Genomic DNA, 19,328 nt, shown 5'->3' with positions numbered 1-19,328 from the left:
GGAAACGGGAAGATTTTCTGGCGCCAAGGCTAAGTGGAGACAACTTCCTTACTAGTGTGGCAACTTTCGTTGGAGGAAGATATTTTTACGTTCTCTGAGATGCCAAGATTCTCTACTGTAGTTTTGAGTGCATTTATCTTAAGATTTCGATAAGGTGTCGTCAAGACATTGCTCAATTCACACACACATACACACAAAAGAAAAACTTACAGTGATGGATGCAATTCTCCTTAAAATGTTAAATGTTATTTATAATTAATAAATCTCAGTATAAAAAAAAAATAACAGTTTGGTTAATGTTCCTTACGAGATATTCTATCTCGTTTTAGGCCAAAACGTATAACTTTGTTAGTTTTAAACTACTTATCTACAAATCTTACGTGCAATAGGCAGCGTTAATTCTGATGGTATTCGTGTATTTATTTGTGGACCAGTTCTACAAAAGTGCCATAGTGTAGGTTGTAGAGGATTATTATGGACGGTTGGACAATGCACTGACAGATAGCGTGGGTGCGTACACACACACACACGTGTATTTTGTGTGGGTGGTGGCATGATTTATCTTCGATAAGAGGTGTTCTACTCCAATCCACGTAGTTGGTTTAATTAAGACTGAAGGCTACAAAATCTGCATGGAAAACAAATACATGAAACAATGCTCTAAGCACTTAAGGTTGCATCAAGCACGCTTATGAACCCGTACACACGATGACATTTGACCTCAGGATTTGCACAGCCGTGTCATTTTCACGTCTGTGCAAATCTTGATTTAAAGGTTCACTGGTCGCTGTACACAAACTACCTTTGTCTCAGATCATTTTTGCTGCTTCATCACCGTCTATTTTCAGTATTTTCAAAACAAGCAGACCTAACAAACCATTGCACGTAAGTTGGAACATATCTATCAACTCCGTTTGGCTCGGTTTGTTTAAAATTATAACCGAATCAACTAAGAGTATTACACTAGTATGTCTACTAATTGAATGTTTTAAGGCCAGTTTGTCAGTTTTACGAGATAAAAAACTACCAGTTTCCGGAAGAAAACACCTTGTGTCAGATCGGTTAACTCATTTTCAGTTCATTTACACTTTCCTCACGTCGTATCCATGGGATTCGTATCAGGCCTTTCCAGAAGAACAACTGTCGCGTCATCCTAGTGATCGCATTAAGGAGACACTAGTCAGCATGGTTCTTTCTAGATTCTGGAGTTTAGAGCAATTTTGGAACTATTGCTTTAAACACAGGTATATGACCAATTGATTATTATTATCTGAGACCTCCAGGAAGTCAAGAACTCATCCAGGGAGGCTATAAATCACTAAAAGCTATCTGTCATACCATCTCAAATTCATTCATACTAGATGCACTCAATACCCCTCCCCCCAACAGGCAAACTATTCCACTCACTCACTGCTCTGTGAGAGAAACGCCTACCTCTTACCCCTTTCTTGACCGCGAACAAATAACTTCCATGAATGTACTCGTGTTCTCTCCCCACCTTCCATATAACGAAAATTTTCAATCAGACGATATCCTATAACATCCATTCAAACGTTTATACACCTCTATCATATCACCCCTCTTTCTCCTGTTAATCAGGCTGTAATCCATATACTTGCAATCTGTCTTCATAATCCGGTTTGTAATAACTCTTCTTTGCACCCTTTCCGCAGCTTCTTTATCTCCCTTGGAACCTGGGAGACAAAATCTGCGCACATGATTTTGTCTCCCAGGCGTAGTCTTATCAAGGCCTTATATAAAGAGGCAAAATGGCTTTCTTATCCTTACATGTCAAGATTCATCGCAATTATCCTCTGAGTTGTATTTGCAACTTTTGCTATGTGACCTTTGAACTTCAAAAGCCACATAGCAAATTCCTATCCACCATTACGCCAAGATCCCTAGCCTCATCAGTTTCTTGTAGCATAACCCCGCTAACATAATATGCTGCTGGAAATCTCATCAAGCCAAAGTACATAATTTTACACTTACTAACATTAAACTGAGCCATTTTCGTTTGCTCAAATTTCCAGATTATTCAAATCATTATATAAGTGCTGAATATCAATAGCATCCCTGATTGCCCTGCCTATCTTCGCATCATCGGCAAACAATTGCACATCTGATGTTAGACCCTGCCTGATGTCATTAATGTATAGACTGAATAATAATGGCCCAAGGACTAAACACTGAGGTACACCACTGGTCACCTTAAATCTGGCAGATTCACACTCCACTCACTTTTTGATATCTGCCTTGTTAGTTAAGATATATATTAAAGTTTTAATTTCGGTCGGACTAGTGTTTTTGTGACAAAATTTGGTAGAACGAAATTTGTTCTCTACAGATAAATCTTTATCTGCACATTGAAGCAGCATATACACTTACATAAAATGTTCTAAAATGCAATATTACGTTTCATTGACCACTTCCATCGTTTCATTGTCTGTATCTTGAGTAACGTTAGGTATTGTTACCGAACACTTTTAAACAATAGTTTGAAAGAAAAATGACTTTTCGATGAATTATGAAATTTTTCGAAGAATTCATCGAAAAATTTTCGATTGTTTTTTCGATGAATTGCATTCGATAAACTGTCTTTCGATTAACTTTTTTTCGATGAATTTTCATGAAACTGTCGGCCATCCGCTGATCCAAGTCAAGAGTTTATATTCCAATCCCATATTCTCCAGCTTATGAAAATATGAGCAAATTGCTAAAACATGACCTCCCTGTAGTAAACCCATGATGCTACTTGCAGAGTATAGCTTGTTCATCTACCCATTTCTGTATGCGAGTTCTTACCAACTTCTCTAAAATCTTTTTTAGTTCGATTTAATCCGATTATGAAAATATGTCCGAATACGGTTGAGTATACTATACGATATAAGGATAAGAAGCAATTTTGTGGAATATCCTAATTGTCAACAAAAATTTTGTTTTATTTGTAAATTTTGTAAAATATATAAAATTTGTAAAATATAAATTTACTCTCATTCGACTTAAACCTTTTGTATTCTAAACGTGTTTTTTTTTTAAATTACTTATAATGAAAAAAAAATTGATCTACATGAAGCATGAGCACGTTTAGGACGCAAACGGACCCTCCCCACTAGAATGGTAGTAATAGATAAAAATATGAATGAAGTTCAGAATTAGAGTTAACATAAATATGTACTAGCAAAGTTTTTCAATCGAAGGTGAGTTAGCCGGTCTCATAAGGAGGTGAAGGATTTTTCCTCCCGGAAATAGTTTTTCATTCTACAGCCAGGCAACCGACCAAAAGAACAGTAATTCACTCATTTACACATAAGAATAAATAGGTCGGTGGGCCTTTTAAGTGCCTGTTAAGCTGTACTGTAGCTGGGTTACTGGCCCCCCTTGCCAAATTCTTAGCTATTCGCCTTTTTTGAAGTGTGACAATTTCGAAAAATTGATAAAATATCCTGCCACTGGCACTGTTGGAAACTGCAACACGTCGTTGTAGCGATATCTCAAAGAGCATCTTCTGAGTAGGCCCAGAAAAGTCTGACTTACTACCGTGACATTCTTCGCCAAGTCATTCACCTTTTTTTTTATGGTACGCCTTGAAGTGAGATACAACTGCCTTGAAATAACGCCACCTACTGCTGTGCGTGGGGTTCTAAAGGTAGCGATCTATGCAGATGTTCGTTATTTGAGTGTTCGCTTCCATTTAATTATTTCGTGCTGATTGGGAAGTATTTATATGCTTAACAAAACTAAGATAAGAATCTGTAATTTTAATAAGGAGTACAGATAAACAAATGTTTGCTCTAAAGCAGCGGTTCCCAACTTGTGTTCCGCGGAACCCTAGAGTTCCGCCGATAAAATTTGGGATTCCGCAATAAAGTTAGTTTTCGAGCTCTAATTAATAATTTAGTTTTTCATAGGCATGCACTCAGTATCTATCACCTCTTTCCTGATAGATACTGAGATTAGATAACTGTCACGTGGCAAAGTTTTTGTCAGATTGCTTGAATTACGAGAAGAGCTCGCCATAGTCTTACACAATGACAGATTTCTATCAGCAGATCGCTTTAGAAACATTTCGTGGCGGATATATTCACAAAATTGAATGATGTTTCTCCCCCCCCCCCCTTTCAAGGGAAAAAAATTAAATCTTTTCGATACAAATGATAAATTACGATCATTATTATGAAAGTTACAATACTGGACCATGGGTGCTGAAAAAAAAAATAATATGGATCCATTTCCAACTTTAAGTGACTCTTTATTGTGAACTTGACGAGGAAATTAGAAAAGAAATTACCTGTCATTTAAAATAAAAAAAAAAAATGTGGCATTAAATGAAAACTTTCCTCTACTAAAAGATGACAATGACTATTGAGTTTTCAATATTAAAGAAAAACCAGAAGAACTATCCACTTCAGAATATGAAAATCTCATCGACCTGAGATCAAACAGCCAAATAAAAGTTGAATTTGATGAAGTTTCATTAAACCAGTTTTGGTGTTACTTACAAGAAGAATATCCAAATTTATTCAAAAAGGCAATTCGTTATTTGTGTGAAAGCAAACTTTCGCTCTACACTGCGGGAAAAAAAAAAAAAAAAAAAAAAAAAAAAAACAGAAGCAAGTTGAATGCTACACTACTCCTGATATTAGAATTCAGCTGTCCACAAGTAAACCAAATTTTGAAAGAATATTGAAAGAAAAGAAAAAATTTAATACTTCACATTTATTACCCGTTTGAATTGATATTTTCTTTTCCATTAATCTTTTTTTTTTTTAAATAAATTATTTTTTTATTTTTTTTAATTTGTTGTTTTATTTATAATCAGTAAAAACTGTCAGGGTTCGGTTCCAAGATTTTTTTATCAAGTTGAAAAGGGCGCGAAAAAAATAAGTTGGGAACCGCTGCTCTAAAGTTTACAACTGTTTAAAACTTCTCTAGCAGGCCATAAGCAATAAATCAAAAAAAAGGAAAAAAAAGAAAGAAAATGCAGGCTTTTCTTTTACATATTTCATTATTTTTACGACTCGGACAACTTTCTATTCAAATAAATGTAAAGTGCAGCCATACATACATACAAACTGGCACACACACACACACACACACATACACACACGAAGAAAAAAAAATTAAAGGAAAACATAACAAATGAATATACACGGAAGTAATCAAACAGAAACATAATAAACCTTGCGATCTTTCATCCGCCCCCCCCCCCCCCACTGACGCTCTGTATTTCTGAACAAAAGCGTTAAACAAAAAGCTAGCACACGTGTGTGGCCTTGAGTAGATAAAAAAAAAAAAAAATTACAGTGAGCAGTATAGCGCACTATTTTCTTAAGTCTATTCATAACATATGAAACTGTGAATTACGTGTATTAGTTTATTAGCTGACAATGCAGCAGCATCATGCACTGCCAACGTTTCTGTTACCGCAAAAATGAATTTCTATTATAATACTCTGTCTTGTCCGTCTGTATTCATCGAATAAAATTTTTGAATGCGCAAATGCTGATGAAATTAGACAGTGAGTCTGATTAAAACTAGCTGAGTGCGACATTTCACTTTTGATTTACTAGAATAAGTTTCAGTACCTAAATTACATATAAAATTACATTACATATATGGCGGTGGTGGGAAGTAGGTGGCGCTGATGTAAATGATTGGTAGTGGAGGTTCGGTGGAAACGTAAAAGTTTGCAATGTACAAATTAGCATGGACATAACTCTCTAGAATGGCTTCGCTGTGAATGAATGATATTGTACTGTGATCCAGTGAGCTGATGACACAATAATTAATTCAACGTTACATAACTATCAACTCATAATCCAAACAGGCCAGTTTTGAGTAGTTGGACTGCTATAATTTCAATACCAAGAGCTTAATATCGTTCCACAGCGGAGTCGGTAAGACCCCCCCCCCCACACACACACTCAACATTTACCCAGTAGTTAGAAAGATAATATTTAAATCCTGTAGATGATGCAGGGCTTCAGTAAAGATGAGCTAATCGGTCTCATGTTGAGATGGAATGGCTTGTGTGAAAATAAAATTTTATCCTATAGAACATGTAAACAGGCAAGTGAAAATACGCAATCAACAGATACAGCAAACCAGAAAGTGGAAGTCGGACACTAACTGCGCGACAATCTCTGAATAACGACAAGCGAACCGAGTTTCCTCTGGGGAAAGTCAACAAGAACAAGGGGTCTGGATGCTGATTATATATAATGCTGCGTAGTCGGTAGCATGTTTTATTTTCTATAAACATTAATGTTCTGTATCATGCTTTCTATCTTTTATGCTAAGACGAATTTAGTTTTTTACTTTTATTAAATACTATCCAAACAGCATTCTTACATTTCAGTTGAATAGCATAATTATTCGCAACTAAAATCGAACAACGTTGGTCTCAGTAAGCAGACTCGGGATAACTGGTATACAGATTTTTGGGATGTGAAAGAGGGCATATTCCAGTGGTAGCTCGTACATAAGCACTGCGACACTGCAACACGCCCAAGGAAAAAATGAAAAAATTACATTTTGTTTGTGTTTATAAATAATAACAATGCTTACAAATTATATAAATGCAATACAACATGTTAAAGGTTACAGCTTATATTTCAACATTGATTGAATATTTAATAATTGGAATTGTTTGATTAACGCTCTGGATTACGAAACAAATGCGCTGCGATCTAACGCAGTGTCGGAATTATCACGTTCGGCCAATTGCAGCTAGTTCGCCGATATTCGTTTGCGCTTGTAATTGCACGTTATACGTGATTCTGACACTGCTCGTTCGGGATGTGTCGCTTAAGATAAATCGTATGCTTGCGCACGTTATTTCTGTGAGATACGAAACTTGTATTATTAGTGCGTGTTCGTAGTGAGGATGAATTATTTTTAATAAAGCAATTTTTTAATATGTAAATTTATTTATTAATAAATTGGTTACTGATTAGGAAAAAAAGAATTTTTTTTTTTAAATTTTGTATATGCAGCACTCCCACTTAAAATTTTCGCCGGCCGCCACTGGCATATTCATTATCCATTTTTGGAATACTGGAAAAAAAAAAAAAAAATTCTAAATATATATTTTTAGCTTTTCAATGAAGAAGTGCTGCATATCTTAAACATCTAATTGATCTCTTCTTGGGTGCATCAATCCGAAGATTGGTTGGGGTTTATTAAGGAATAGCGATTATAGACAAAGCTGGTTTCCCATGGAATTCCTTGTTTAACATAAAATGTCTGTAATATGTGTGTTCCTAGCAACACAACTTTTGCAATTTTTACTCTACCCTATATATATAAAATGATAAGCCTTTTTATGTCACGTTTTTTGAAACGTTTTGAAACTCAGGGGCTACCTTGAATGTCGAGTCTTCAAAATTCTCGTCATCAGAATTCAAGGAGAACCGGCCTACCAGTCCGGAACACCGGGAGTTGGGCGCCGTAGCCCCTCCCCCCCCTAGTATATATATATGTATATATATATATATATGTATATGTATATATATATATATATATATATATATGTGTGTGTAGAATTTTTTTTTTTACCTTGGGTATATATATATATATATAGTAATAAGCAAACAGACAAGTAAGTCAAGTTTGCGGCTGCACATAGTGCAACACTAGGCACTCGTTGGTGGAGTAAGCTCTGATCACTTCCTTAGAGTGCAGCCGCAAACTTGACTTACTTGTCTGTTTGCTTACTTGGAAAAAAGGATTAAAAACCTAGCTTATAAAATTGCTTGGTATCTTTAACATAATATATACCCAAGATAAAAAACTTTCTACATTTTACTCTTATCCTGAGATTTTTATTTAATGAGGTCAAAGCACCTTATGGCAACCTGTTTAGGTAAAATATTTATAAGCTCTTCCAGGAGATGTGCTTTGCATTAAGGGTAAATATTAAGATTAGTGATCAGAGCTTATTCTACTTTTACCATGAGTTGCCTTGGTCTTGCACTACGTGCAGGATCAACTAGACCTGCAACACTTGCAGGCGTAAACTTGACTTGTTTGCTTACTTGGGAAATGGAGTAAAACCAGATTTAAAATAGCTTGGCATCTTTAACATACACACAGTATCATTGTTTTTGCTTGTTTTCAGGGATGAAAATCCCGAGTTTCAAGGAAGGGATAAATCCTTTAGCTACTCCGTATGAGACCGGCTAACTCATCTTTTGATTGAAAACCCTGATAATGGTTCGCATCACAGACGAGATTCGACCCAGGTCTTTCCAACCAAAGGGCTCCAATTCTAGCCTCCGAAGCTCAGTTGCTTTTTTTTTTAAGAAAACAGCATGCATTCCTATAACTTCTTTCTTTTTAGAGGCGGTGCCGAAAGAAAGAAAGGGGGGGGACGCATACCGTTTTCTTTAAGCACACGGCTATGCCTCTCCTTCCCCTAGTTTCTGGATTTGTCGTCTTGTCTTCGAAGATCAGCTTTAATTATACTTTAAGCTTCGTTGCTGCTTTGCTGCCACAAACTGACTGCCAGCAAATGAGATTTGTAAATTATCTGATTGTCAAAAACTGTTGTTTTTATTATACAAATAAAATAGAAGGAAGCTTCTGAACAAATGAGGGATGTGAAATTACAAAATACCGCAAAGAATCAGAATCATCTCGATTTAATCCAAGGAATAAATAAGCTTGACAAACTTTCCTTCCTGGAAGGCTAAATAATGCAGAGCTATTCCCTTATTTTTTCTTCTTCTTACACGCGTAAATCTGAAACTCTCTTTCGCTGATTTCATACTTTAAAGGTTTCCACAAGCACTCTTAGTGTCACTTGCCAATGGAGTTACAGAAAGCAGGTAGACTAATGCCAAAGCGAAATGTTTTGTGCATGAGGTAAGCACGCCGTCTTAGTTTATACTGAGAGCGTTATGTAATGCAAATCTTCGCGGCAGTTTTATTTAAATATTTCCAATAGGACAATAAGCTGTAGACGATTAACAATAAAAATAAACGACATAATTAATTAATAATTTACTTTAAAAATCTTTAAAGTTTAGTTTAAGCCTATTTAAAATGTAAATGGATTTCGAAATTGGCATCTCGAAACCCATTCGTAGTTTATATGCTTAAAAATACCAATAATTTCTCCTTATCGTGTTGCCTCGTTTTTGGTTCACAGCCTGTGTACTTTTGTAACTATGATTCTCAGGTAGAGCAGACGATATGAATTTTCTGCTTCTTATGAGTTTAATTGCGTGTGAAGACCAAGTAATCGTTGAAAGTAATATGGACATTAAAACAGAAATGTTCTTTATCTTGTTTACAGAAACGTGGCGTTTATTGTCAGAATGTTTATGTCCTCGCTGCGCCTTGGCACATCTACTTCACTTTTGAATTTCCACCCACTTTTATTAGCAAACTTATTTTCGACTCTAAACAAGATTTTAAGAATATTCACATTTAACGCTTGTATCTGCTATTAGCGGGGGGGGGGGATGGAAGTACTTAAAATGAACAACTGTTCCGAATGTAAATAAAGAATATATTGATTGTAATTATGTAAACATAGTTGTACACAGTTATCATTATGCCAACCCTGGACTCGTTGACCGGTGCAAAGAGTGTAGATAGACGGATACGGCCTGCAGCTGGTAATTTGGAAATCCTCTGATTAATAGAACAGCGATATCTGGCGAGAATGAAATCGAGATAAAGGTTTTTCTAATATATATATACATGACAGTGTTACCTTCTCATATACTGTAGTACTAAAGTGGTTCATCATGTTAGCGTTACGTATTTGCAGAAAACACAATTTTGAATAGCTTATGTTTGAAAATGCTGGTCAGTGAAATAAGAAATTAGCTTTTTTTGTTGTTGTTACTCTAATATTTTAAATTACATCAACACTTACTTGTACAGGAGACTTCATAATCATTTCGTCCTAAAAGTTGCTGAAAAAAATCATTCATAACTTCTGACTTGCAGTTTCTCCACATTTCAAGGAACATGTATTGATGAACTATTTAATTTCATTTACTGTTGATTGATGGCGCTGTGAGAAACGCGATCGTGTCAATTGCAATCAATGTTAGCAAATGCATATTTATAGCTTAAAAATATTAAACATTAATAAATAAAAGCATGACTCATTAACTGAAAAAAAAAAAGAGTATAATTTCTAGGCTTCCTTTAGCTTTTCTTGAATTGCATGAAAAGTATAGAATAATACTATGAAAACAGGATTTCTGTTTTTCGAAGTACAAAAATTTAGGAAACTTCAATTTTTCGGAGCTACCTAATAGCAAAACTCATACGCTGCTATCAGTTATTTTGCTACCTTAACTTCTAACTGTTGCTGCGTTTTATTTTAGCGGAACCTTAAATGATATGAAATAGTTGGTATTGATAAAGGAATATTTAACAACTATACGATTTTGTTAACACTTTCATTGCCAAGCTGAAAATTGGAATTTCGTGTGGTGGCCAAATTTTTATTATTATTTTTATTTAGTTAACGACGTCCACGCGATAACGCGTGATCGACCGTTTGGTGAGCGCTCGCATCGCGCGATATCGCGTGATTGGCAATGAACGTGTTAAGAGCCTTTGTAACTCAGTTGGTATAGACGAGCCCTCTGGTTGTAAAGACCTACATTCGAATCCAGTCTATGACGCGAGGAACCTTTAGCAAGTATTTCCAATAAAATGACAAGTTAGCCGATCTCATACGGAGGTAGAGGGCTTTTTTTTTTGTCCTTCAGAAGGCAAACTGGCTGCGTGAACATACAGATCTAGTCATAAATTCGTCATAATCCCTAATAAAGGAACAATATTCGTCCTAAGGGACGGACAGATAGAAGAAGACAAAGTATATTTTTGTGCAAAACTTGAAGTTTCTGAAGGTCAGGTGGCATATGTTATTGTTTACCTGGGTAGCTAGAAAAATAAGGCATTCAGTCACAATCAAAACTGATGGCAGATATTTTTTCACTCGATGCCATCTTGTCAGCGTTCTGAGTCATTTTATCTTTCATTGATGAGTTTCTTTTAGTTTATCAAACACATTGTACTAATGAACTGCATTGAATGTACCATTTAAGGGGAAGTTCACAAACAGGACAGCCTTATGCACTCCAGAAAACTAACAGGTTTTCTCGAACTGATGGATGGAGCTATTTTGAGTTTAATTATTACTATTATTTGAATTCAGGTTTGCAGCCGTGTGTAAATGCCGTTTGTATCTGTGGCGATAGGCAACCCGGTGAAAGAGCATTCTAAGTTCAATTCTAGTCGCCGACTAGATGAACTTTTTTTTCTAAGCATTTCTTTAATGTTTCCCGAGTTATTTGATCTCTGGCACAGCAAGTAATGGTTTTCTTCCTGACGCTAGAGTTTTTAATCTCGTGACTCAAGAACATCGACAGTAGAACCCACATTATTCTGAACAATAATATATTGCATATGGGACCAAGAGACCAGCTATGGATACCTGCTCCTTAGTCTCCAAAAGTTAGGGCTAAAACAATTATGCCTGCTCCCTTTGAGGAATAAAAGGCGTTAGCGAATTAATTTAATTATTGTTTTTTATGATGGAAAACCAGGATGCTTCCCTGTCATGGAGTTCGCACATGAGTTAGGTTAACATGTTAAAATCACAACATTGTTTTGTGTACTGAAGACTATTTTGGAACCTAGCAAACTAATACCTTTCCATGAATAAAAGGTCTTCCTGCGTAATTTCATGAATTCTCATTATCGAATTTATAATAGGTCAAATCCTCACGAATAACAGTTTTAACATGGCAGTGTTACCTTCTCATAAATAAAGATGTAGTACCAAAGTGGTTCATCGTTCCTTCCAACCCACCCATTTTGGAATGCACTGCACCACATAAACTTTTGTACTCATCATCATTCATCTTAAAAAAAGAAAAAACAAAGTTCAGTGCTACAGTTTTACTGCTGTAGTTGAAATAGCACCTCTGAGTTTCATGTTTGTCCGACCAAAGGGATCGCAATCGCAGCAAACAACCCTCACGTGTTTTTTTTTTTTTTTGCTGCGATCCCTTTGTTAGTTATGCAGACCTAATTTAATCTGCTTATTGTGACAACTATCAAGTTTGCTAACAGATAAACAAACACCATGTTGCTAAGCTTATATATATATATATATATATATATACATACATACAGAGGTTATCAAAATAATGGTAACACCTACAAACATTTTGGAGAATTTTTTATTGATAGGCTGTAGGCCCACCTATGGCAGTTAGAGCATCATGAATTCGACGTGGGAAAGACTGATACAAGTCATGTAAATAAAATAATGGAATTTGGGACCATTTTTTCTTCAAAATATGTCCCAACTATGCCCGTGATGTTGCAAGCAGAAAATGCCTTGTCCGTTTTCATACCTTTCATAATCATTGATACTGTGGCTCATGATATACCTACCATTTCTGCAGTTTTGGTTATGGCAGCTCCTGCAAACTGCACTCCAATGATCATACCATTTTTGGAGATCACTGAGGTCTGATATTTTGCACACTTACTGCACAACAGCTAATAAAACATCGACTAGGTCACTGCTATGTGATAGCTGATATCATACTGCACCGTATTATGCGTGGTGCGGTATGCTATCCAAATAGCACTACATAATTTTAAGGTTTTTGGAGATTTCGACAGCTAGTTTCCATCATCTCGAAGTCCTAAACTCTGACAGTATTATTGTCAGAAACAGTATAGTTCCACAGTTGAATTTTCGGGAGAAAAAAAAAACCCTGCTTATCTGTGCCAGGGATCAACTACCTTAGGAATTAGCTGGGGGGGGGGGAGGTATAGAACTAGTTTATGAGTAAAATTAAACATACAATGGTATTTCTTATAGAAACAGAATGTTATTACAAGAGGCTATGAACATCCGCCACACACACACACATACACAATTGCAAAATCCAGTTCTCGCCATCTCAAGGGTCTATTAGTTAAGACACATTCCTAATTTTAAAGAAACTTTATAAAAACTTTATACTTCTTGACCTTTAACTAAAGGTCAAGAAGTGCAGCTCATATTAGGATGACAGGGTACTGTCTCCTTTGGTTTTTCATCTCTCAAAATAGGCAAACTTGACAGAAAAACGAAACTAAGAGACATAATACACTAACTACATGGCATTGGATGGGCGCAATGCAGTTTTTTCACTATTCGGTCATTGCCCAACATCCATAACCCAATGACTCAAACTGTGTAAATTCTTTCCACACCACTTCTTTGCATCATCTACCCATTCTCATCTTAGCTGTCCTCTTCAGTTTAATACCGTCTATTGTACCAAGCATCAAGGTTTGATCTTTTTGGAATTGTGCACATATGTACAAAAAAACTAAAGTTTCCCTAGAATTTATTTTCTACATCAGTCCCAATTACAACCCCAGCTGTTTCTGTATGCACTCTTGTTTGTTCTTCCACAATTTTCAGGTGTAGTATATTAAAAAAAAAGTCCTCTGGGAGGAAATATGCTAGTTGCCTGCATTGAATATCGGTTTATTAGAGAATAAGATGAAAAAAAATTCTAAAAAATTAATGTTCTTTTAATCATCTAACTGTCATTCAAACTACAGTGGTCTTCCTGCATCTCGCCCAGTATAATGAGCCATGTCTACATTAATATAAATCAACACCTGCTCTATAGAGATGACTCAATAGAGCAGGTATATGTGTATATTGCTACATGGTTAATCGTCAATAAGCTAAATCAGTAGAAAAAAGATTACATAGGCTCTGTTCTAGTCACCAACTACAGTAAACGTTTTACAATTACTCAAAGCCTAGAAAAAGTTTTCATACTTTCAAATCCTTCCCAAGAAACTTTTTTCCCCATGAAATGAACTAATGTTTTAACACTTTCATTGCCAAGCTGGAAATTAGAATTTCGTGTGGTGGGCAATTTTTTTTCATCATCATTTAGTTAGCGACGTCCACGCGATAACGCGTGATCGGCCGTTTGGTGAGAACTCGCATCGCGTGCTCGCGCGATATCGTTCATTGCCAAGCTGAAAATTGAAATTTCGTGTGGTGGCCAATTTTTTTTTACTTTTTTATTTAGTTAGCGATGTCCACCCGGTAACGCGTGATCGGCCGTTTGGTGAGAACTCGCATCGCGCGATATCGCGTGATTGGCAATGAACGTGTTAACAAAGCTACTCAGAAAAATCGAGTGAAGAACGTATACTAGTTAGGATGACAAGGTTCCTTCTCTGGTTTTTCAACCATCAAAATAGGCAGCCTTGCAGATAAATGAAACTAAGATACATGAGACATAAGATGAAGACAGTTGTCTAATGTAGAGCCTCCACAGCTCAGTCGTTATAGACAAAGCACTTTGGTTGGAAAGACATGGGTTCAATTCCCGTGAGGAACCTTTATCTGGTCTCTTTTGACTAAAGGTGAGTTAGCTGGTCTCATATGGAGGTAAAGGGTTTTTTCTTCCGGAAACTCTGGTTTTTCGTTCCTCAGAACAGGCAAACGAACCCCATAAACACACACACGGATCTACAGTCAAAAAATACATACTTAGAAGTACCTCATTCAAGGTCACAACCTCAAACGACAAACAAACAAGTTGTCTAATGCACACTCGTGATTCTTTCGGCAGCGAAAATTCAGTAGAAAATCGTAGATCTTTGGGTGATGACAAAGAAGATGGAAAGTGAAAAGGTAAAATTAAATAGTGCTGCTTACTCTCTCCTTTTGGCAAATAAAAATTTTCACATTTTTGTATATATATCATAAAAAATCAGCTAACACCTTTTATTCCCTTATAGGGCATAGGCAAAGCCTTTCAACCCTATCCAGCTTTTGGAGACTGAGTGGGTTATCTCGGTTCAATCTCCACCAGTAGCCAATCAGAGATAGCTGGCCCAAGACTATTACTAATATAAGCAACAACCGATAAAGGGATGGGAAAACAAGTGCTGCGATCTCTTGGTACCTAACCCTAACAGAACATTATTTTGTCTGAAATAATGTGGGTTCTACAGTTAATTTTCTTGAGTGAATGAAAAACAGGATGAAAAACCCAAGTTTTCAGAAGAAAAAAACACCTGCTTACCTGTGCCAGAGATCGACTAACTCGGGAACCAGTTGAAGAAAGGCTTAGAATTCGTTCCTCCAGTCAGCAACTGGACTTGAACTTAAATCTATCTTCAGGCATCCTAGCACAGAGGATGCAAGCTGCTTCCACTGAGCTACACAGGTATATTAATAGTATTCCAAGAGACCTCCAGAGAATCAGGAACTGATTGAGTAAGTCCATAAATCACTCATATTCACGTGATCTCTTCTAGATCTATCACAACCTACAAAGCCATCAAAACTATACACTGCTCTGAGAGAAAATTCTAGCTCACGCTTCAGTTCTTGACTGCATTTATTCTCAACTTTCATGGATGCCCTCTAGTCTTCTCACCCATCCTCCATAAAATGAAAAATTCCATTTATCATTTCAGAGGTTTGTAGGTTTCTATAATTCCCCCTCATCCTCGTTTGCATTTCCAGTCCAAAAATTCTCAATCTCTTCTCATAATATATATATATACATATACATTCAACAGTTCTGATATCATCTATGGAACTCTGCTTTGCATCCTTTCCACTGACTACGCATCGCCCCGAAAACTAGATTCACGCATAAGTCTAGATGAAATATTATCAAAGCTTTGTAAATAGCAAAGTTACTTCTGTTTTCTTAAGTTAGTGTTCGTTCCAGCACATTAAATTTAACCCTTCTGTTGTATTCTCAATATCTGATATATATAGGAAGATTCTAAATTATTGGCGGTTTCTGTGGCCTATAATTTTCAAACCGGAAACAATAAAATAAAAACTGCTCAGAATATGAAAATGTAACTCAAAGTTTTATTTCGCAATGCTGTACTCACTACATTGATGCCTGGGAGATATGTCATACTTCAAATGGCAACAGTTCCAAAGAAAGCAATGTGTGTACTTTGGTTTTTCGAAACAAAGTCCAATATCACAATGCGTCATTGCAGAACTCAGTATGGAAAACATCCACCTTCAGATAATGCTGACATTGTTTAAAGCGATTTTAAGAGACTCCTAGTGTTCAGCACCAAAAATGAGCAGGAAGACCAAGCATTTTACAGGAAGATGCTGATCGAATCAAAGAAGCATTTTATCGAAGCCCTAAAAATAAACTAGATGAGTTTCTTTGCAGTTAGGTATACCACAAACGACTATTTGTAGTATTGTTCATAACTGCCTTCAACTCCATGACTAAAAACTGCAGATTATGCAGGCTTTCCCCCCATTTCCAATTTGCTGAAGACATTTTGTCAAAAGTTGAAGCCGATGAAAAATTACCTAACAACTTAGTGATGACGCAACGTTTTGCATATCAGAGAGCATAAATTGTCTTAACTGTAGAATATGGTGATCAGAAACCCTCACGCCATTCGAGTACTCAAAAGAAACAGTCCAAAGGTGAATGTCCGGTGTACATTTTCATGCTCGGAAGTTTTGTGTCCCTTTTCTTTGCAGAAAAAATAGTCATAGTGGTGAACTATCTGGGCATACTACTGATGTATCTGTTACCCCATTTGGGAGTTCATCAGCCAAATGTGGTGTTCCAGCAATATGGAGCACTGCCAAGTATTTTGGCATGAATTTTTGTGGGCACTGGATTGAGCATAGGTGGAACGACTCTCTGGCCTTCATGCTCACCCTATATTACGCCCAGGGCTGTACTTATGCACAGGCGCACGACTCTGGCTGGGGGCACCAAAAAATTAAAGTTCCCCAAACAATGAGGGAGGGTCTCTGGAGCACTCTAATGCCTCAGGAAAAGTGTATGGATCTGATTATGATTTCTTCCTGTAGGGAATATGTGGACAATGTTTAACAGATCCCCTCTGATCTCTCTTGAACTGAAGACCAGAATTGTGGCTGCAATAGAAAGTTACACCACACATTATGGAGAACACTTGGAGCAAAATTAATTATCGTTTGGATATCTTATGTGCCACGAAAGACATGCATGTTGAAGTTGTTTAGATGAAAGAAAAATCTAGCTCTCACCACTTTGATTCTTCATTCTCAACATCAGAGCTTCCATAGTTCAGGCAAATGAAAATCTTCGGCTGGAAAAATCTGGGTTTGATTTCAGTTTTTAACACGAGAAACCTTTATCAAATCTTTTCGACCAAAGGCGAGTTTGACGTTCTCATACGGATGAGGAGGGATTTTTCTCTCTGGAAACTTAGGCTTTTCATACATCAATAAGCAGGCAAACTGGTACACATATCTATAGACATAGACAAAAAATTATGGGGAATGATGGCGGCCTGCACTGGTCCCTGACAAGGATGTAATAAATTCTGACCAATACCTCATCTTGAATCCAAATGCCAATACACTTCTGGATACTCTACATGCTAACAATTTTCATCTTCCATGGATGCCCTTTAACCATCATAAAAACTTTCACCTACTGGAATAATATACGATCCTTTCAAACGTTTGTAATCTCTATTATATCATCCCCTCAGGGATCAAGGATTGATTCCCCCAAGGTACACTACTAGTCACAATATATCTCTCAGGTTGGCAGTAGTAGATTATCTGTTAATCATCAATCTTCCTATCCAAAATAGTAGGAATTCATAACAATTCCATACATATACTCTAACTTATGCAATAGCTTTCGATTCTGAATCCTGTCAAAAGCTTTAGCATAGTCAAAAGTATCATAGTATATTCATTCCTTTTAACTCAACCATCACATTATCAAATGAGAGCAAGTTACTAAAAATGACTTCCTCTTGGTAAACCCATGCAGTTCAGCACAAAGTATAGATTTTTTTGTCAGCTCATTTCTATTTGGAATCACTTCTCAAATTTCCAAAATCTTCACCATTCCAGAGATACTGATATGTCAACAGCTGGATACATCAGTGTTAGTGCCACACTTGTACAATTGTGTGGCACAAACACTGATGTTCTACTACTGTGAAATACTTCCTGTGCCGAGACTCAAATGACACAGCCAGTTCTGCTGGACACTCTCAGCATTTGTGCTGATATCCCATTAGTCTCTATTGCCAAATACATTATATGCACTTTATGTAACAGCTCTAGTACCTTCTTTTCACATGCTAAGTTTCTTCCTCCAGTTTAAAGGTAGCATTGAGCTAAATTGTTGCATACACCAGTAGATATACACCATACTTCAATAGAATCTTAATGTACAATATCCATTCAGGGCAGTTTGTCTTTAGCTTGTAAAGTCAGTTTGCTTTCACAGTTACTCACACTTAACTTTGCATATAATAGTTGTATCTCTTTGGGTCTGTGCCATATAATTTTCATGACTGATATCCATATGCACACAGCATTCCTTCCTTATCTTTTCCTTAGGAATCTGTTCTTAGCATTGCACATCAATTTCACTCTCAATCTGTTTATTCTATGAATACTAGTAACACATTCTGGTGTTACATCATTAATGTATTTTTTAAATTATATTTTTCCCATCTAGCAGCATATATACCATGAAATAAAAACTAGTATTCTCTGCAGGTATTCATAAATTGCTGCTTTGAAGTTAATGACATAAAATTTTCTATGCGGAATAGCTATGCACTTAACCATTTGCTGGACCAGTACAACAAGATCACTGATTCCAACCAGAATCAGAAGAGTGATATCTTTTACTAAAGCTTCCTCTGACACTATAATCAGATGTACTCGTAATACTCTCTAACCTCAAGTTCTTTCAATAAATTCAGCTTCATTTTTTCATAAAATTTTATTGCTATCCAATCAATGTTTAAAATGAAAGTTATTCATTGTGCTGTGAGTAAAAGAAAAAATGTAAACGGCAAAATGATTCTAAGGAATGTCGACGTTAGGGAGGTAACTGAATCAGCTGAAACAGTAGAATTACTAAGCAAACACTTTGCAAGAGTATATCATCCAGGCATATTGCAGGAATGAGAGAATGAATGGCTGATACAGGAATTGAAGTGAACGAAATGGAGGTGAACAGTATATTATAGAATCTTAATGTACATACATCTGTGGGATTGGATGGTACACCAGCTCGAGTCTTACGTGAAGTGGCAAAGGAATTGCCAGTTCCTTGACCATATTGTTTAATTTAAGTCTCAGCTCTGGGTTAGTCCCGAAGGGGTGGAAAAAGGGGAAAATAGTTCCATTGCATAAAGGAGGTGCCAAGACTGCTGTTGTAAATTACCAACCGATCAGCATATCAGGAATCCTCAAGTTTTGGAAATATCAGTCAAGAGCAAAATACAGAAATGAT

This window comes from Typopeltis vanoorti, chromosome 25 (assembly GCF_054136105.1).
Source record: "Typopeltis vanoorti isolate ZY-2024b chromosome 25, IOZ_Tvanoo_1.0, whole genome shotgun sequence".
Lineage (NCBI taxonomy): Eukaryota > Metazoa > Arthropoda > Arachnida > Uropygi > Thelyphonidae > Typopeltis > Typopeltis vanoorti.
Note: the sequence above shows the minus strand (reverse complement) of the source record.